Consider the following 22,752-nt stretch of genomic DNA (forward strand, 5'->3'; position numbering starts at 1 on the left):
TTGATCTATTGTGGCAAGATTATTAAAAAAAAGATTGTGTCATCTGAATAAGGTTATTGATGAATCTTCCTCCAATCTTGATGTCATATTCTTCTTCATAGAGTATAGTGGCTTAGTGGTAAGGAATTATGCTACTGATACAAAGGTTTGTGGTTCAAATCCACCAGCCTCTCTGTAGAAGAAAGATAGGCAATATCCTCCTGTGTGACTTACTGCCTCTAAAATGTTGCTCTAGGGTCAGCTATGGGTTGGTTGACTTGACAGTGTACAATATAATTTTTATGGCAGCAGATAACTAGAGTTTTTTCTTGTAGAGCTAATGGATAGATTTAAATTCCTAGTCTTTTGTTTAACAGCTGGATGCTTAGTCTTTGCATTATCGGGCTCTTTGCATCTAACATTGTCTTATATTTCCCTAATGTATTTTTTTTCTACTGTAATGTTGCTGTTGTTAAATGCATGTTGCTGTTGTTAAGTGCCATTGAGTCAAGCACAACTCATAGTGACCCTATGATCTGAAGCCTGTTCTATAGCTATCATTGTTCTCTAATGTTGATAGAGTTTCCAAAGGCATTTGTTTAGCAAGTGGATGCCAATCCTGCTTCCAAGCCTGTCTTAATCTGGTAGCTCCACCAAATACTGTTCACCATGGGTAGCCATTATGGAATTTAACACACCAGTGGCATGGAGTTCAGTATCACAGGAACCCCAAGTTTCCGAAGTACAGCAAACTGACAGACTAATTGCTGTACCACTTAGAAGAATGTTCTTCCCCAAAACAATTAACACCCCTTAGGCCCAAATGACTTTTAAATACAATGGTGCACCCACCAGGTCCTGACTGACTTAAAGAAATTGTGTATACTGCATGAATAATTTAAAAGTGATGTATGATAGGGTATTATGGTTATCACAAGAGTCTACAATTAAGGTTGCATAGTGGAATGTACACGGGGTGGCTGGAGGGGTGTGGGGGATTGTGTCCCAGGGAGGGAGTGTTTCTTTTACTTTTGAAAGAGAGGAGTGAACTGGGGGGAGGAGGGCTGGGCGGGGAGAGAAGTGCAGCAATGAATGAATGGAAATCCAAAATCTCTGTAAATGCTTATTAAAATTATGAAAAAAAAATAAAGCTTAAGAAGAAAAAAAAAAGAAGAAGAGGCCACAGCTGATTGTTAGCTAAAATCAGTAAATCCCATCAGCTCACACAGGACTGCAAAGGAGTAGATAAATGTATTTGCTGTAGATGAAAAAAAACAAGTGTTTAGCCTACTTGCTTCCCATGGTCCTATCCACAGAAGGAAGCAGAAACGCACCTCTATATACTGGTACTTTCAAGAGCTGGGAGAACTGCAGTGAAGCAATCAGGTAGTAAAAAAAAAAAAGCCGATAAAAATAGTGATCATTTAATAGGTAACTAATTAGTAATTAGTAAGTCTGCTCCACTCCCTCCTTTGATACTATTCACTTTCTTAGTTGTAGGTATACAAAGGGGATGGGGAAGAGCCCAGGTACTTATTGACCTTGGATGCCTAGAAAGGAATGTTCACTTTTGTATTTAATATTTGTACATGTTGACCACTACTCATATTCTTCATTAATAGCTCTTTGTTCTCTAAAATGCTAAAAAGAATTGTATTATTTATGATAAAATTACCATTTCTATTTCTGGGTAGAAAGTCACAATTTCCTATAAATACTACCTTCCTTTCTGACTTTTTATCAAAGTTGTTACCCTCTGGAAAGATGTAATGACATTCTTTATGTCTCTTAAATTCATTGCTTATCTTTTCTTGTTTTCTTTAATTCCTGGGAAAAAGGAAGAAAATTAAGATAGACATATCCCTGCTGACCTTTATGGTTAAAAAAAAAAAAAATCAAATCACTTTGTTAAAACCCCAAACCAAGAAACTGGATGTGATTTTTCTTACTAGTGTGTTTTATACATTTAGTTTACAAGACGGTTGAATTGTTGATGTTGTGTTTCTTTTTTCTTAATTTTGAAATATTTCTTATGAACTCAGCTTCAGTATAGGCTTCATTCTGATTTTATTTGTTTCAGTCTATGACAACTATTAATTTAAAGTATTCATGTTATCAATCTCCTTTGGAGATTTTAAAGGTAAATGATTGATGTGGATTTCTCTCTGTATTCCTAGAATTTATTAGAGCAAGATACAGCTGCTCTGTTTGTCTGATGCATAAGTAAGTAACTTATCAATATGGTTACCCACTGTGCACATATGGTGATGTGATTTAGTAGAACTGGGTTATTTTTGACCTATTGGGTTTAAAGAACTAAACTCGTTGATGTTAAATCAAAACCAATTCATAGGTGGCCCTCCAACCAGTTTCTGAGGCTGTAAAGGGCACAGAAGAAGATTGCTCATCTATTTCCCAAGAGCTGGTGGCAGATTCAAACCACCAGAGCCATAGCCTTTGGTTAACTGTGAACCACTGTACAGATAAGTTCATCAGAGCCTCCCACAAGCAAATACCTCAACTCATTTGTTGCTGTTGAGACAATTTCAACTCATAGTAACCCTACGGGACAGGGTATAACAAACAACCCCCCAAAAAAACCAGTTCTAAAGATTTTCCAAGGCTTTAAATTTTAAGGAAGCAGATGATTAAATCTCTCCCCTGACTCCCACCCCTATGAAGCAGCTGGTAAGTTCAAATCACCCACTTTTTGGCTAACAGCCAAGTATTTGTGCAGTGAAGGCTCCATTTTTATGATCAATATGTCAAAGGAATTACATACTGAGACAGCAAACTGCTCAGAAGACTTACACCACCAATTTTATAGTTCCAATATACATGCATTCTGTAATCTAAAAGAAATCTATTTGTGAGAGAATTGTGTGCCTGATCAGATCAAGAGAGAGAAATGGCTAAGGATGTAATTGAACATTATGTGTTTTCCCAATAGCTAGAATTGGTTCAGAGGTCTATGAGTCACAAGTGAGAACAGAAAGGAATTTGGAAGTTTAGGGTTTTTTCCAACTACACTGTTGTTGTTAGGTGCTGTCAAGTAGGCTATGACTCATAGCAACCGTATGAACAGTGGATCTCAACCTTGTAGTGTTCTGTGTCATCCTTGTTATCTTTCCTATATGTGGTATTAGCTTAAAAGTTGGCTTTTCTAGCCATTACATTACTCCCTTCTGGTCCCCAGCTCCTTAACTGCAGACACATGGTCTTGGAAATCAACAACGGCTGTGAGTCTAAGAAAAGAGAAAGTGTGCTTCCTACACTGCACAGCAGGACTTGAGGTAGACCCTGGTGGTGAGTCCCTGGTGATGGTGGTGGAGAAACTATGGCAAGGTGTAACTAGAGGACCCCCGAGATAAAGACCAAAGTTAAGTTTTGCTGTGTTTTCCTGATGATTGAAGGAAAAGTTGACTTATAAATGCTCTGAGGCAAACTTTGCTTGACGAGTGAGGAAATCAGAGGCCCTTTGAATTTGTATTGCTGAAGTGAAACTGACTTTTCTAGTTGAAGAATTGTGTTTTGCTGTTACTAAATATGGATTTGCATTGTGAGAAATATTTTTGCTTCTCCCACTTCCTATTTCCCTAATAAACCACATTCTTAATAACACAACTCTGAGTAAAGTGAGTCAACAATGAATATCAAACCTGAATGATTGATAGAAACAGGTACAGGAGCAAAAGGCTAGTGTGTCAGACCTAGTAGCTATTTTTTGCTATTGATATTATTGATAGGGACAATTCCCTTTATAGAGCCAGCATAAGTCATACTTTGCCACCCACACATTGCATCTGTTCATTTTGCAATATACTTGAGCCCATTGTTACAATCACTGTGTCAAACTTGTTGAGGATCTTCATCTTCTTCACTGACTTTCCCCATTTCCAAGTATGAGGTTTATTTTTTCAAGAACTAGATGCTCCTAACAACAGGTGCACAATACAAGAGACAAAGTTTCACTATCCTTGGCTCTAAGGAGCACTCTGCTTACACTTTTTCCAATGGATATTTGTTCTTTTGGAAGCCTATGGGATATTTAGTACTCTTCTCACTGCAACTCAAAGACATTGATTCTTCTGTTATTCACTGTCTAACTTTCAGATGCATAGCAAGTAAGTGAAAAGACCATGACTTGGACCAGGGTACCTTACTCTTAAAACTGAAAACATTGCTCCTTAGCATCTTGGACAGATTCTTGACAGCAGATTTCTCCAATATAACACATCTTTTGATTTCTTGACTGCTGATACTGTGAGTATTGATTGTGTATCCAAGCACAATGAAATACCTGACAATTTCAATTTTTTCTCTCTCCATCTATCATGATGTTACCTATTGGTCTAGCAGTGAGTATTGTTTTCTAATGTTGAGACGTAATCCCAATTGAAGGCTGTAGTCTTTGATCTCCTGCATCAATGTTTAAAGTCCTTATTTTTAGCAAATAAGCTTGTGTTTTCTACATAATGCAGATTGTTAATGAGTCTTCCTCCAATTCTGAGGCCACATCCTTTTTATTTTCTCTTTTGTCTTTTCTTTATTGAAAGGAAGGCCATTTATCAATTCAGTGTCATTAATTTGAGTATTGTAGTGCTTGATATATATATGTAAGAAAAGCAACTGAAACTCAGGTTGAATCAGTTAATTTCTAAGGCTACAAATTTTAAAGAGGGAGATTTCCAGTCTTTATCCTGTGGAGTTGCTGGTTGATTCAGATTACTGGAGATCTTTTGGTTAGCAGTGCCTGATAAGGACTGTACCACCAGTATTTTTTTTTTTTAAATTTGTTTTAATGAAAGTTTACAGAGACTTTGGATTTCCATTGAATCATTGTTGTACTTTTCTCCCTGCATATCCCTCCACCCCCAATTCACTCTTGTCTTTGTAAAGTATAAGAAAATTCTTGCACTGTTATACAATCCCTCCACCCAAGTCCACTCCTCTATGCAGCCTTTATTCTGGACTACTGTCACAACAATAATACTTAACCATATATCCCTTTTAAACAGTTCTCTCCCCATCTGTTTCAATGCAGTATACATTATTTATCCCCTCCTTCTCAATCTCCTCACAACTCCAGGGTCAGTCCCGTTTTACAACAGTGGCATTATGCAATAGTTATCCTTTTGTGACTGAGATATTTCACTCAGCATAATGTCCTCCAGAGTCACCCATTTTGTATAATATTTCATAAGTTCTTTGTTTTTCAGTGCAACATCGTATTCAATTGTGTGAATATACCAGGGTTTCTCTATCCATTTGTTGATGGGCACTTGGGTTGTTTCCAACTCTTTGCTATTATGAACAAGCCACAATAAACATAGATGTGTATATATCTTCTTGGTTGGTGGTTCTGGTTTCACTGAGGTTTATTCCCAATAGTGGAATTGCTGGGTCAAATGGTTTTTCTAACTTTTTGAGAAAGCACCATAGAGCCTTCCATAGTTGTTGCACCATTTTACCCTCCCACCAGCAGTGAATAAGGGTTCCAGTTTCTCCACAACCTTGCCAGCATTTGATGTTGCTGTTCTGTTAAATTTTGCTATTCTGACTGGGGTGAGATGATATCTCATAGTTTTTTTTTATTTGCATCTCCCTTAAAGCTATGGATTTTGAGCATTTCATGTGTTTGTTTACATCTGAATGTCTTCTTTGTGAAGTGTCTGTTCATATCCTGCGCCCATTTTTCAGTTGGGTTATCTACCTTCATCTTGTTGTGGTGCTCAAGTATTTTATAAATTTTAGATAAAACAATACCTTTCACAATTGCTAATCACAAGAATAAATACCTGGGAGTAAATCTAACCTGAAGCACAAAGGATGTGTTGTTGTTGTTATGTGCGTTGAGTAGCTTGCGACTAATAATGACCCTGTGTACACAGCCCTAGATTCTGCTCTGTCCTGTGCCAATTGCACTGTCTCTGACACACCCATCCCAATTACCCCAGTCACTGAATCAATTCACCTCATAGAGGGCCTTCCCTTCCTGTGCTATCCCTCCACCTTACCAAGCATGATGTCCCTCTCCAAGGACCGGTCCTTCCTTACAACGTGTCCAAAGTATGTTAGATGGAGCCTCAGAATCCTTGCCTCCAAGGAGCCGCCCCATTTAACCTTTTCCAGGATGAATCTGTTTTCCTAGCTGTCAATGGTACCCTCAATACTCTTCTCCAGCACCACAACTCAAAGGCATCAATTCCCCTTCTATCCTCCTTAGTCAACTCTCTGATGCATAACAAATGATATAGCAAAGACCATGGCCTGTATCTGACGCATCTTAGTCTCCAATGAGACACCATTGCTCTTCAGTACTTTGGAGAGGTCCCTAACAGCAGAATTTCCCGTGGCAATACATCTTTTAATTTCCTGGCTACTGGTTCCCAGAATGTTGACTGTGGAGCCAAGCAAACTAAAGCTGTACAATCTTAATCTCTTCACCATCCATCCTGATGCTGCCAATTGGTCCAGTGATGAGAATCTTTGTCTTCTTGTCATTGAGCCTCAATCCATATTGGAAGCTATAGTCCTTGACCCTCTGCAGCAAGCTCTTCAGGTCCTCCTCAGTTTCAGCAAAGGATCTATTAAAAGAAAATTATAAAACATTACTACAAGAAACAAAAAGAGAACTGGAGAAGTGGAAGAATATCCCATGTTCATGGATAGGAAGACTTGATATTGTAATTTACACATTCAGTGCAATCCCAATACAAATTCAATGAGATGGAAAAGACAATTTCCAATTTCATTTGGAATAGAAAGAGGCCCCAAATAAGCAAATCATTCCTTAAAAAGAGGAATAAGGTAGGAGGCTCTCACTCCCTGATATAAAATCCTAGTGCACTGCTGTGGTGGTCAAGACAGCATGGTACTAGTATAATTACAGACACATAGATCAATGGAATAGGATAGAAAAATCCAGAAATCAGCCCATCTACCTATGGTCACTTGTTTTTTGACAAAGAGATGAAAGCAGTTAAGTGGGGAAAAAACAACCTTTTTAACAAATGGTGCTGGCAAAATTGGAAAACTACCTGTAGAAAACTCAAGCAAGATCCACACCTCACTCCATACACAAAAACCAACTCAAAATGGATTATGGACATAGGACTAAAACCAAATACTATACATTTCATTAAAGAAAAGCTTGGAAGAACTCGAAGTCCTAGTCCACAACTAAACAATCTTCCAAGCATCCTGAAAAATCTACTACCAGGAGAAGATGAAATAGATGAATGGGACCTTCTAAGAATCAAATCCCTATGCACATCTAAAAATTTCTCCATTAGCATAAAAAGGAAGGCCACAGATTGGGAAAAAATATTTGATTGTTTTTCTTATGTTGAACCATGAATCCTACTTGGTCATGGTGAATTATTTCTTTTATGGTATCATTGGATTCTACTGGTCAAGATTTTATTCAGGATTTTTACATCTATGTTCATGAGAGATATTGGCCTCTAGTTTTCTATTTTGGTGGTGTCTTTACTTGGCTTTGGTATCAACGATATGGTTGTTTCATAGAATGAGTCTGGGAGAATTCCGTCTTTCTCTATTTTCTGAAATAGTTTATGTAGAATTGGTGACAGATCTTCTCTGAATATTTGATAAAATTCACTTGCAAAACAATCTGGTCCAGAACTTTTTTTGGCTGGAAAATATTTTATTAACTTTTCAACTTCTTCTTTTATAATGGGTCTGTTCAGGTTTTCAATTTCAAATGGTGTCAGTTTAGGTGGGTTGTTAATTTCTAAGTAATTGCCCATTTCCTCTAGGTTTTCATATTTGTTTGAGGATAATTTTTCATAATATTCCAGTGTTAGCCTTTTTACTTTAGTTGGTTCTTTTGTGACATTGCCCGTTTCATCTCTTATTATTATTATTTATATCTTTTCCTTTGTTAATTTTGTTTGTGTTTTGTCGATTTCATTGACCTTTTCAAAGAACCAACTCCTAGTTTTGCTAATAGTTTCAATTGTTTTTTGGTTTTCTATTCCAGTTATTTCTGATCTAATTTTTATAATTTCATTATTTTTAGAAGGTGCTAAGTTTTCTTGCTGTTTTTTTTCAATTTGTTGGAGATGTTGGGTTAGAATGTCAATGGTCATTTTTTCCTGCCTTTTGATATCTTTGCTTATTGATATAAATTGACCTCTGATTACTGCTTTGGCTATTTCCCAGAGGTTTTGATAAGTGGTGTTTTCATTATAATTTGTTTCAAGAAATTTTTTATTTCATTTTTTATTTATTTTAGTACCCACTCACGTTGAAGCAAGGTATTTGTTGTTCAGCTTCTAAATGTACAGTTTTTTCCTCCTTTATCTTCTTCTTATTAATTTTTTATTTTGTTGCATTGTGGTCTGAGAAAATTCTTTTTATTATTTCTATATTTTTTAATTTATTGATGCTTGCCTTGTACCTAAAATGTGATCTATTCTAGAGAATGTTCCATGAACATTGGAGAAGTAGGTATACTGTGGGGTTTTGTGGCTGGTTTGGGTGTTTTTTTTTTGTGTGTGTGCATTATCCTATAAATATCTATGAGGTTGAATTAGTTTATTGTGTGCTTTAATTCTTGAACATCTTTGTTGAACTTTTCTCTGGTAGTTCTATTTTTTTCTTGAAAGTGGTGTATTGAAGTCTCACACTGCTATATTAGTGTTGTCTATTTCCTTTTTCAGTTTTGTTGTTTGTTTTATATATTTTTCAGTCCTTAATTTGGTACATAGATATTTATTATTGTTATTTCCTCTTTTTCTATTGACCCTTTAAGCATTATGTAGTGACCTTCCTTGTCTGTTGTGATGGCTTTTGCATTGAAATCTATTTTATCAGAGATTAATATCACTACTCCTGCTTTTTTCTGGTTGCCATTTGAATGGTATATTTCCCCCCAACCTTTTTAGTCTTTCTTTATCTTCATTTTTCAGGTGTGCCTCTTGTAAACTGCATATTGATGTATTTTTTTTTTTAAATCCAGTCTGCTACTCTTTTTCTCTTCAGTGGTACATTCAAACCGTTCACATTCAGTGTGATTATTGAGAGGTAGCATTTTATTGCTAACATTTTGTTGAGTCCTTTCTGGTGGTGTTGCTAGTTACCTTGGTCCATGCTGCTTTCTGTGGCACCTCTGTAAGAAGGGCATCTCTCAGTGTTTCCTGCAATGCTTGTCTTGTTTTAAAAAACTCCATTAGTTTCTGTTTTTCTGGGAATATCTTGATCTCACCTTCATATTTGATGGACAGTTTTTCTGGGTACAGTATTCTTAGTTGACTGTTGTTTTCTTTGAGTGTTTGATATATGTCCTTCCACTGTCTTCTTGCTTGCATAGTTTCTGCTGAGAAAGTGACACTTAATCTTATCTGTTCTCCCTTATAGGATACTCTTTGTTTCTCCCTCACTGCTCTCAAGATTCTCTCCTTATCTTTGGTTCTGGCTAATTTGACTATGATATACCGTGGTGTTTTTCTTTTGTGCTCTATTCTATTTGGTCTTCGCTCAGCTTCTTGAATATATATTCTCTCATTCTTCATTGTGCCTGGGAAGCTTTCCTCTAGTAATTCTTCCACAACTTTTTCCGTGCCTTTACTTGCTTCTTCCTATTCTGGGATTCCAGTGGTGTACATGTAATTTTTTTTCTCTTGGTGGTGTCCCACAATATTCTTAGGTTTTCTTCTTTTTCCTTCCTTTTTGATTCTGCTTTTTGCTCTAGCAGATCATTGGTGACAATTCTATCTTCTGTTTCACTGTTTCTGTGTTGCATCTCTTCACCTCTGATCATATGTCTCTGCATCATGTTGACAGCATCTGAATCACTGGACTTCATATTTTGGATCATGGTTTCTTATTTTTCCAGTGCCACTAATACCTCATTTGTTTTATTTGCATTATTCTGGATTTTTTTAAGCTCCTCCTGGTTTTTGCTTGCAATATCCTATAAGTCTTCAAGTTTGTCTTTCACCCAATGAAAATAATCAGTCATTGTTCTTTTAAATTCTATGCCAGACTTTCTGCCTTCAGAAACCCCATTGATACCATGTCACCTTTTGTGGATGACATCTTTCTTTGCACTTGTGTATAGTGTGGGATAGATAGCCTTCTTTTCATGACATTGATAGGTTCTTTATCTGAAAGCAATGCTCTAGAAATCGGTGGGGAAGCTACCCTGCCTGTGTTTCTCTCTGAACTTCTGAGTAAAGGGAAGTTTCCATTCAGGGCCTCTGAGAGTAGCCTCTTATAGCTATGTCACACCAAAGTGCTCCCGATTAAAGACAAGTTAATGAACTGGATGTGTAGGCATGGATGTGGAGCCAGATGGAGGTGGGTCAGGCACTTGCAGGGACCTCACTCAGATTTCAGTTGTCTGGGTGTGCTCACGAGCAGGGTCCCCACTCATATTCCAGCTGTCCGTCTGCTACCCAAGGGCTCTTGCTCAGCAACCCTTGCCTAGCAACGCCCACCCTAAGCCCTCGCCCAGTGGCCCACACCCTATCGGGGTCCTGGGTCACTGGGGCCCAAGAAAACTCTGTCAAATTCCTACTGACCCACTCTTTCCTGGCTGGTTGGAAGGACCCAAGAAAACTCCGTCAATTTCCCGCTGACCTTCTTACTTCTGGCAGGTGGGTTCCACAGCAGCTTGACTGGCGACTTCTGTAGAGTCCATAGCTTGCTCCTCGCTCCTGTGGCACCCAGATTTCATTATTTTAATAAAAGTTCTGACTCAAATACTGACTGTCCACGTCATGCTGCGTTTGTCTCTGTGCAGCGTCAGTCTCTCTGGTGGCTCATTTCTATGCAGCTTGCCACTCTTCCAGCTCCTTAAGCTGTTTTCTCCACTGCCGCCATCTTGGCTTCTATTCTACCACATTCTTTTTTATAAAGTTCAACCTCTTGAAGGATTCATTTTGCACACTGATTGAATAGATATAGAGAAAAGGTATATCCCTGATGCACACCTTTCTTGATTTTAAACCATGCAGTGTTCCCTTGCCCTATTGATTATGCTATGAGGAGGGGTCAGTCCATGGAGAAAGACATAATGCTTGGAAAAGTAGAAGTGGGGAAGACGAAGACCCTGTATGAGATGGATTGACACAGTGGGTCCTATGACAGGATCAAGCACAACAGAGATTGTGCAGATGATTCAGAACTGGAGTGTATCATTGTTTTGTTCATGGGGTGACTGTGAGTTGGAACCCACTGAGCACCATCCAGCAACAATAAGTGATCTCTAGATGATTCTGTATATAATAAGGGAATCACAAGTGTTTGTGATAACATACTAAATGCAGTTGTACTCCCTGGAAGATTCTAAACTAAGTTCAGAATTGGGTTGGCGTGTTTTCTGTGAGAAAGCATTCTGGGCACATTCATAAAATAATTCAGCTCAGTTAGAATTGATTGCACTTCAATCATCATTTTTACCGTACCTATCTACCTCAAAGTATCAAGTACAAGCCTCAGAGAAAGGAGAAAATATCTGGAAATTATTCTGATTAGTTGGTAATAATGCATACCTGTTTGCATATATTTCAACTAGTAAAAGCTCCAAATTATGTAAAATTATTTACCTTTTGTTGTGGTCTTTACTCAATGTGGAGACATTAGGAAATATTAGCAGGGTAAGCAGTCTTCACATGTGTTTCCATCTCCCTTCATGTTCTAGATCATTGTATTCTAGAAGCAATGTAATGCATAAAGGAGGCACTGAACAAGGCATGCTTTGTTCTATGGTTCTTGGCAGATAATATTTTATGTTTTGTCACAAATTAAAGTTTTGTGGCAGTCCTATGTTGAAAAAATCTATCAGCACCATTTTTCCGAGGACACGTGCTCATTTTTTTAATTCTGTTCAACTTTGGTAATTCTCACAGTATTTAAAACTCTATATTATGGGACCTCTGGTGGCCTAGTGGCAAGAAGCTGCACTGCAATCCCAGAGGAACATGGTTTGAATCCACCAGATCCTCTGCTAGAGAAGGAGGGGTAATCTCCTCCTGTACTGGTCTGATCTGATCTGATAGTACACATACAAACAAAATAATAAAATAAATTAAATAATATTGATAGATGGCCAAACCAACTGCAATTGAGTAAATTTTGTTTATCGTTCACTGTATTTCTGGTCTGTAATTTGTCAATGGAGGAGGGCTCCTTTAATAGAGTATGGAATTGTACGAACATAACTTTTTTTCCCTTTTAAAAGAATTATACTTGAGAGAAAGTTATAAAGCAAATTAGTTTTCAGGACAACATTAATTTGTATAGCCACAATGAAACCACTGATTTCCCACTTTCTCCCTATATTTCTACTATAACTCTCTGTATCTATCCTATATTTAATGGTGTGGTACTGACCATCCCCTTATTACATCTTGCCTTTCATATCTATGTACTCCTGTTGAAAACAGGAAGAATATTATTTTACTTTATTCTCCCTCTTTTTATACATAACTTTTATATGCACATGGACATGAAAAAAATACATGTTGGCCCACTTTACTGTGATATTGGTTGTATTGCAATGCAATACAAGTTGAGCCTGCAATATCTCCAAGGTATGTTGTTACTGTTAACTACCTTCAAGTCATTTGAGACTCATAATGACTGTATAAACAGTGGATCCCTATCTTGTGTCATCCTAATCGTCTGTGACACACTCAAGCCCGCTCTTACAGTCGTTCTGTCAATCCATCTTTTCGAGGGTCTTCTCTTTTTCTGATTCTCCACCTTTCCAAGCATGATGTTTTTTTTCCCAAGGATGTTTTTGTTTGTTGTTAGGTGCCATCGGATTGAGTACCACTCTTAGTGACTCTATGAATAACAGATCTGACCCTGTGTTATCCTGTGCCATCCTCATAATCCTGAACACTATTAAGACCATTGCTATAGTCACTGTGTCAATCCATGCCATTGAAAGCCTTCCTTTTTATCACTGACACTCTATATTTCCAAGTATGATGTTTCTTTTCAAGGAATAACCTCTCCTAGCAACATGCTCAAAGCATATGAGATAAAGCTTCACCATCTTTGCCACCAAGAAGCACTTTTTCCCAAAGTACACTTTTTCTAAGACATACCTGTTCTTTTTCCAGTCCATGGGATATTCAGTATTCTTCTCCAAAAATCACAATCCAAAGGCATTAAATCTTTTGTCATCCTTATTATAATTTTTTTCATTGTTTCATACATAATATCATTGTTTAATGCATAAATTGAGGGAACTTTCATGGTTTGTGGTAATGAGCTATACTACGAACCTGAAGGCACTTTATTTAAATCCACCAGCTGATCCATGAGAAAGATGGGAAATTTCCTCCTGTGAGATTTTCTGCCTCTGAAAACCCACTGAAGGGTCAGGTATGAGCTGCTTTCAACTCAACAGCACACAACAACAACAACAACAACAGCAACACATAAATAAGTGTAAGAAACATGAACTCTATTTGAATAACTTGATCTCTCTAATATTTCTCCAGAATTATTTCCTCCTGGGCTGAGTTGTAGACATTCACCATTACAACTAATTTCTTAGATTTTTAGAACTGTCTCACATCACCTGTTTTCTCTGTGTGCCTTTTTATTCCTCTTTTCTTCTCCCCACAGTGCGCCTGTTTTCCTGTGATACAGTTATACTGGTTTGTATCTTAAATCCCTCTTCATATATCACCCTCCATGTTGAGTTCTTTCCTACCACTATGGGATAGTAAAGACTCACTTTAATTGGCCTTGGGTACTCCATTGTTAGCTTTATGCCTCTGCATTTTAGAGTACTTTTGGTATTTGATTATATTGGTTCATGATACCTGCACTGAACTTTTGTCTTGGATTTCAGTTGCTCATGACACCTTTTGTAAGCTTCAAATGTCTAAAATTTTTCTTAATCAAGCAGCATTGTTTTTATAGTTTTACACCTTTTCTTGTCAGCTGATTCCAGACTCTGGCTTTTTTGAGGCACGGCAGGTGTGAGGGCTATGGGTACTTGTGGTATTCTTTTGGCCCCATATGGGGGGTTGACAGAGTGGACTTGCCAGATGAACAGGGGTCTGGGACAAGGAGTTGGCCAGCATTTGGATGTGCAGACTGGTAAAACACTGTAAGGTCACGCCCCGCCTAGGGTCTTGGGAGATTTCATGTCAGCTGAATCTGGACTCTGGCTTCTTGAGGTACAGTAGGTTTGAGGGTTACGGGTATTTGTGGTGTTCTTTTGGCCCCACGTGGGGGTTGGCAGAGCAGACGTGCCAGATGAATGGGGCTCTGGGGCAAGGAGTTGGCCAGCATTTGGGCATGCCAGCCTGTAAGTCTTTAATTGTTTTTGTTCAGACATTCCTCTAGGTCGTATGGCGCTGGTGTACAAGTTGCCGTACAGCGGTAACTTGTGGTTGCTGTGAGGCTGAATACTGTGACACTGATGTGTCAAATGAGTTAATGGTTGGTTACCCAATGTGGACAGAGAGCAGGGTGGAGCTCCCCAATTAAAATAAGCTTGGAAGGAGGAGTGGCATCCACTTCCATAAAAGTTTGCCTCTGGAAACCCTAGGAACCTAGAGAGAGGATGAAAGACACCCAAGCGTTGAGGACTCTCCTTCACAGAGTTGCTATGAGTCATCTGTGACTCGAGGGCACTTAACAACAATAACAACAAAACATTTTCTTTTCTAACTATCTAGCAAATATCTAAATGAGCATTGCTCATTATGATTCTCCTGAAGATTTTAGTTGTTTTTATGAAAACAAATGAAAAAGAAAAAACTTTAACAAATTTAGAAACAAGTGGAAATGATAACATGTTGTTTTTAGGTGCTGTTGAGTTGAGTATGACTCATTGTAACCCTATGAACAGTAGATCTGAAGGTGGTTTGATTCTGTGCCATCTTCATACTTCCTGACATACTTGAGTCCATTGAGGCAATCACCATGTCAGTCTACCTAGTTGAGGGTCTTCCTCTCCTTTGTTGACCCTCCATCCTTCTAAGCATCATGTCCCTCTCCATGAACAGCTCATCCTAGCAACATACCCAAAGTATGTGAGTCAAAGCTTCATCTTCTTTGCCTCCAAAAAGCACTCTGGCTAAACCCTTTCCAAGACATATTTGTTTGTTTTTTTGCAGTCCATGTTTTTATGGAAACAAAAAATAATTTTTTTGGATTCCCAGCACAATAGACTTTATTACTGTTTGCTTTAAAATGGCAAAAAGAGGGCCCACTGCAGCTTACAAGGATATCAATCTTTATCCATTTCACTTTTTAAAATTTCCAGTTTTCCTAAATGCATATTTCGTAAATTCTACCTTCAGGTTATTATTTGGTATTTCTAGCTTTTTCTTTGCATTTTGAGTGGTGCTACGTAAATAAATAAGAAAATCAAAAGCTTTACCCCATCTGTGTCAATGTTGTTGTTGTTGTGTATCGTCGAGTTGGGACCAACACATTGCTGACACTCCAGCAGATTTTCAGAGGCAGCTAATCACACAAGAGGAGACTGCCCATTCTTCTTCTGTGGAGCAGCTGGTGGCCTCAAACTTCATGCCTTCGGGATTGCAGCACAGCTTCTTGCCACTAGGCCACCAGAGCTCCCTTTCTTGTCACTAAGGCTGATTATACTTTGAGGAAGCAGCTCTTCTCTAAGAGCTTTACAACCTGAGGAGTTCATCTTCTGATGTTATGTTAACCCTCTACCTGTGAGGTTTTCATTGGTAAAATTGCTTTATAACTAGATCACCAGATCTTTCTTCCTAGTCTTTATCAGTCTGGAAGCCCTGTAGAAACATACTCCATGTAGATAACAGAGCTGGCATTTTAAATACACATGGCATAGCTTCCAGCATCACAGGGACATATGACAAACTTAATAATCAAATGAATCTAGAATTATATTTCTAGCAAAATGAACCTTAAAATGGAGTAAGAAATATCAAAGAATTTTATCACTCTAAATTTATCATCTTATAAGGAAAGAGTCGATAGCTACCACTTTATTATATTGATCAATTGGAAACAAAAAATAATTTTAACAAATTTAGTACATGCAGAAATTATAGCATAGATTCTTTTAAAACATTATATATTTACATTTCCACTTATTTATAAGTCATGTGTAGCACATAATTAAATCTCTATTTCTGAGAAGATGTTGCCTCTTAGGGAGAAACAGCCCAACATTTATGCATATAAAGTGAACATAGTTCAGACTTTTCAAAATATTCCAACTAGATTTAAGCATCTACTTTCAGAAATCTGAAACAAAGTAAATGAACTGATCTACTAATTTAATCCTTTCTAGAATGAAAGATGTTGAAATCCTTATTTACCAAAGGGATTCTATATGTCCATCTAAATTAAGTAAGAGTAAAACCAAAATAATTGATAACTGGTGTCTTCTTTTAGGATATACTCATCAAGTATCTTTCATCTATGCTCAGTGAGTTGAGAATTGCCCAGTCAGGTTAGAGCTTCTGTTTATTTGAGTGGTAACTGAAGCCTAAAGGTGTGAGGGCAATGCCAAGAAATTTGGAAGATAGTTACCTGGCCAGCTAACTGGAAGAGATGAATATTTGTCTACATTTCAAAATATAAGAATGTAATATAAGGAATGGAGGGAGACTCATCAACAATCTGTTATGCAGATGACACCGCCTTTCTTACAGAAAGTGCAGAAGACTTAAAATACTTACTGAACAAGATCAAAGACTACTGTCATCAATATAGATTATATCTCAACATCAAGAGAACAAAAATCTTCTTCATGGATTAATAGGCAGTATTATGATTTGTTGTTGTTGTTGTTAAGTGCTTTCAATTTGAGTATGACTTGTAGTGAGCTTATGAGCAATAGATCTGAACCCTGTCCTATCCTGTGCCATCCTCATCATCTTGGACACACTTGAATCCATTCCTGCAGTTACTGTGTCTGTCCATCTCATTGAGGATCTTTTTCTCTTTTACCAAGCTTTCACCTTTCCTAAAATGATGGCCCTTTCCAAGGAATAGAAAATCCTATTAACATGCTCAAAGTTTGTGAGACAAAACTTTACTATGCTTGTCTACAAGAAACACTCTGAATATACTGTTTCTAAGGCATATCTTTGTCCTTTTGCCAGTCAATGACAACACAATTCAAAGTCATCAATCCATCTGTCACTCATGTTTAGTATCCATCTAAGATGCATAACAAATGATTTAAAAGATCATGGGTAGAATTTTGTGCACCTGAGTATTCAAGCTGACATCATTTTCCTTAGTAATTTGGAGAGGTCCCTCACAGCTGACTTTCCCAATGCACTATGACTCCTGAGTAAAACCAAAATAATTGATGACTGGTGTCCTGTTTTAGGATATACTCATCAAGTATCTTGATATAGCTTCTGAATATGTAAACAATATTTTTTAAGTTATGTGGTAAGCAATAGGTTAAAGTATAATTTCTATAAAGGTTATTAAGTTATAATTGGTTTGATATTTTGAAATATTTTAAATATCTAATTTTGCTCTTAAGCCAGTGGCTAAGGTAATTTTTACTGAAAAAAGTTATGACTGGATGTCCCAATACTGAAAGAACATATGATCTATCAAAACAGATTTTTTAAAAACAAACTAAGAATTTTGTACTATTTCTTAAAGCACTTTCAAGTCATATATAAAGATGTGTTTCCATTCTTCTTTGGGTAAGGAAATTCTAAAGAAACTTCAGATTCTAAGTACAGGCAGAATCAATCAGCCTATAGAGTAGTTGAACATAAAGAATATTCATGTATCATTGTGAAAAAAAATTTTGATGAATAATAATGTGGATTTGTCTGTGGTGATCATTCATAGAAAAAGTACTGTAAAATTTTGAAGCTTGAGCTGTAAGGAATAAAATAGACAAACAATGGCTAAGAATTGGAAATATACAGTGGTAGATGATATTGTGTTTTGTTTTGTTCCAGGCCCTGTTATTTTATCCCGTGCTACCTGTATTTATCTCTGAAACTGCTATTATTGATTCACAGTAGAAAAGGAAACTTGCCTTTCCATTCATGACTATTTCATTATGATAATTATTTGTATGTCATATTATACAAGTTCAGGGCTTTCATTCATAGGGTTGCTGTGAGTTGTCTACAAGCCAACAGCACTTAACAACAACAACAACAACAACATATATTGAATATATAATGAAATGTTTGGATATATATTTTGTAATAATCAACCAACTAGGCTGTATGATTCCTATCTCAAAGATTAAAGACTCACATTCATTGGTAATTGTGGTTTTTAAATATTCAGGTCCTTGAAAGAAAACTCTTAGAATTTGTGAAATCTATGAACTTAACAGCAATTCCTTAAGTTAAATGCTGAGATATTTTATAATTCCAATATTGCAGCTCTGTAGTTGGATTATAATGCATTTAAGTTATTAAGTGTTGTCAAAAGTTATGGACTTTGGAATCCTAGTTAGAATTACTTTCATGGGGACCAAGAATCACTAAATAGTATACGAAGAATTAAGAAATATTCTATTTAGTTTTGCATGAACTGTAAAACTTTTTTCCTAGCCATGAGTGAGTTGAGAAGGACTGGAATTGCCATTTTTAATCAGGCAATCATATGACCTACTATGCAAGGGATGACAAATTGAAGAGGAATGGTGTCCTAAAGGACATTTTCATGTTATAGTGAAATATAATTTCACTATATTATTTATAATGCTGTGAATGATAGGCTATTATGCATATACATACAAGGAAGACTTGATAATATAACTATTACTAAAAATGAAAACCAATCACTAAAGCCAAAAGTAAAGAAACTGAGAATTTATACAAATTCTGCATTATGAAATCATCACACATGCAATAAGATGCATTAGTATTAATTTGAAACTGGAATACAAAAGTTACAAAAGTGGTGAGCTCTGGTGGCCTAGTGGCAAGAAGCTGCACTGCAATCCCAGATGTGAGCAGTTTCAATCTACCAGATGCTCTGCTGGAGAAGGAGAGACAATCTCATCCTGTATTTGTCAGATCTGATTTGACGGTACACACAAAAAAAATAATTATAAAAAAGTTACAAAACTGCAAAAAATTGCAAAACTTGTGAAACTGGAAACAAAGAAGAAGGATAAGTAGGTGAAAATTTGGCTTTTGCGACAAAAATCAAACTGGAGCTCAAATGATAGATTTTTTTTGTGTGTGTGTGTGGGTTTTCATCTGTACTTTTTAATTTAAATCCTCCCTTTAACCTTGTCTTGTCAATTAGATGAAGTTTACAGAGCACATCCATTTTCCACTCAATATTTCACATATGTTTGGATGGATGGTTCCAGAGCCAATTGGTTTTCCACTTAATACTTCATACATGTTTGCCTCATGCATCCATGGTCATCACTGCAGTCTAATCACACTCTCTCCACTTCCTCCTTGTGTTTCCTGCTTCTATTCCATCTCCTTTCCTAACTTTTCCTGCCTTCTGAATTTTGACCTGAGTAAATGTTGCCCTTTTCAACTCAGGTAGTTGATTTTTTGATGGGGTATGTACCTTCCTAGTATTGTTTTCCTTAAAGGTCTATCTGTTGTTTAGGTGAAAATTTAGCTTTGAAGTTGACTTCAGTTCCAGGTGACTAGTTTCAAAGAGACCGTCAGTCTCTATCCAATCAGTAAACCTGCTCTTTTTTTAAAAAATATGATCTGAGTTAATGTTTGCGGAGCAAATTGGTATTCACTTTAGCTATTCACCAAGACTTTGCTTTAAGACATTGGTGACAGTCTCCTCATTCTGTGCTCACTCTTCCCTGCAAATACTTTAAAAAACAAAACAAAACAAAAAGCCCCAAAACAACCTCACACCATAAACAACGATATACATGGACCTCACTTGATGAACTACACAGGAATCATATTGACTCCATATAACATACCTTGGAAATGTACCTCAGAGAGGCTGTCTATTCTTTACAGAAAGCCATCATTCTTGGAAAGGTGGAGGGATGGTGAAAGAAAGGAAGACCATTAACCAGGTGGGTTGACACAGTGACTGCAGCTCTGGCTCTAGTTTGTCAGAGATTGTGTTATTTGCACAGGATAGGATAGGGTTCAGATTTGTTGTATACAGGGTCACTATGAGTTGTACTTGGCTCATTGACAACTAACAACAACAACGACATATATGGAAAGAGACAATAGAGAAGGTCAATATCAAGAGTCACAAATAGCTAGGGGCTGACTGGTGAATAGATCATCAATTACTCATATGCAAGTTTAAACCAAAACTGAAGAATATGGAAAAAATCCAGAAGATCAAAAATATGATCTTGAGTATCCCAACTGAATTAAAAACCTATATAGAATAGGTTTGACACATAGAACTTATGACCAAAAGTAAGATGAGTTGTGGGATGACATCAAGGACATCATGTATCATGAAAGCAAAATGTTATTACAAAGACAGAGAAAAAGAAATGAACAAAATGAATGTCAAAAGAGACTTTGAACTTTGTGCTAGAGCATAGATAAACCAAAATAAAGGGAAAAAATACTGAAATAAGAGGGTTAATTTGATAGGAGAACTTAAGAATAGCAAAATGTGCAAATAGCTGTAGTTAGGAAACAAAAATAGAAAAACATGCTTGGGATTTCTCAAGGTGAAAGAAATGAAGAACAAACTTTTGAGTTGCAATATGTGAGACTGGCTCAGGACAGGACAGGCTTCAGAGCTGTTGTACATAGGGTCACTATGAGTCTCAGGTGACTTGATGGCACACAACAACAACATGGCAAAAATATTGAAAGATGCAGGAAGATTCAAAAGAAAATGAAAGGAATACACAGAGTCACTGTGCCAAAAATAACTGACCAAAATAGAACCATTTCAGGAAAAAAAGCTCCAGAATCAATGATAATAAAGAAAGACGTGTGTGTGTATCTATCTATCTATCTATCTATCTATCTATCTATCTATCTATCTATCTATCTATCTATCGTATACTGAAGTATATACTACACTGAAGTTATTGGAAAAAAAAAGACCTCAGGAACTAACATCATTTCAGTTGAGGCATTTCAGGCAACAGATGTGGTCCTTGACATACACACTAATTTATGCCAATAAATTTGGAAAACAGCTACCTGATCAATTGATTGGAAGGTATTTATATTTGTTCCTATTCCAAGAAAATGTTGTCCAACAGAATGTAGAAATTATCTGATGATATCATTAATATCACATACAAGAAAAATGTGCCTATATAGTATTTAAAAATGGCTGGAAGAATACATTGACAGTGAACTGCCAGAAACTAAAATTGGATTCAGGAGAGGTCATGACACCAGGGATATCACTGTTGATGTCAGATCGATCTTTACTGAAAGTAGAGTAAACCAGAAAGATGTGTACTTGTGTTTTATTGACTAGGCAAAGACATTTTGCTATGTAGATTATAATAAATTATGACTAGCATCAAGAAGTATAGGAATCCTGGAATACTCAATGTATTCATAGAAACCTACACATAGACAAAGAAGCAGTTGTCTTAAAGAGCAAGAGAACAAACCTAGGGATTAAAATCAGGAAATGTGAATCAGGGTGTAACCTGGAAGAATTCATACCTAACCATCTGTCTCATACACTTTGGGCATGCTTCCAGGAAGATTCCTTGGAAAAAGACATCATACTGAAGAAGGTTGAATGTCAGAGAAAGAAAGGCAGACATTTAACTACATGAACAGACACTAGTAACTACAGAAATGGGCTTGAGCATGGTGGAGATTACGAGAATAGAATAGGCTAAGGAAACTTTCAATCTAGTGTTCATAGGCCACTTTGAGTAATAGTTGACTTGATGGAACCTAACAACAACAACAACAACATCATATATCTGGTTATGTTGGAGCTCTTATTTCTTGAGGGTATACAATAGTAGTGGGATTGCTGGATCAAATTTCTATTTTTCAAATTTTTAAGCAAGAAGAAACTGCCTTCCATTGTGATGGCATCATGTTACAGTTCCAACAGTCATGCATGAGAGTTTCAATTCTCTTCAAACAGCATTTGTTATTTGCTCTCTTACTAGACAATTGTTGTCGTGCGATGATATTATTGTTTTGTTTTGCATTTCTCTAAGAGATAATTATCTTAAACATTTCTCCATGATTTTTTGTTTTGCCATTTGATTGTCTTTGGTCATATGTCTTTTTGTGTGCTCTTTTTAAAGCTTTAAAGACATATTTTACAGCAGATTTGCCATCATTTGACTTTCTGAATGCTATTTCTGTGGGAATTGATTGTGGATCCAGGTAAAATGAAATCCTTAATGACTTCATTCTTTTCTCTGCTTATTATGATGTTACTTATTGGACCAGTTATAAGGATTTTATTTTATTATGCTGAAGTGTTGTCTATGGAGCTCAGGAATTTTCCTTCTATTCTTAGCTTATTTAATGTGTCAGATCATAAAAGATTTTGTTGGATATTGCTAGATGACTTCTCTGCATCAATTTGGAAGATCTTACTCTTGCATTCCTGGAATAAATCCCACTTGCTAGTATATAACATTCTTAATATGCTCTCTTTTTAGTTTTATAGCATTTTGTTGAGAAAATATTGCATTTATGTTAATAAGAAATACTTGGCTGTTATTTTCTTTCTTTTCCTTGTTATTTCTTTCTTTGGATTTGGTATCGGAATAACACTAGCAACAGTCTTGGCACCAGCAGCCAGGAAATTAAAAGGCGCATTGCCATGGGAAAGTCTGCTGTTAGGGACCTCTCCAAAGTGCTGAAGAGCAATGGT

The sequence above is a fragment of the Elephantulus edwardii genome, unplaced genomic scaffold, assembly GCF_000299155.1.
Source record: "Elephantulus edwardii isolate Elephantulus edwardi_28Jun2011 unplaced genomic scaffold, EleEdw1.0 scaffold00030, whole genome shotgun sequence".
Lineage (NCBI taxonomy): Eukaryota > Metazoa > Chordata > Mammalia > Macroscelidea > Macroscelididae > Elephantulus > Elephantulus edwardii.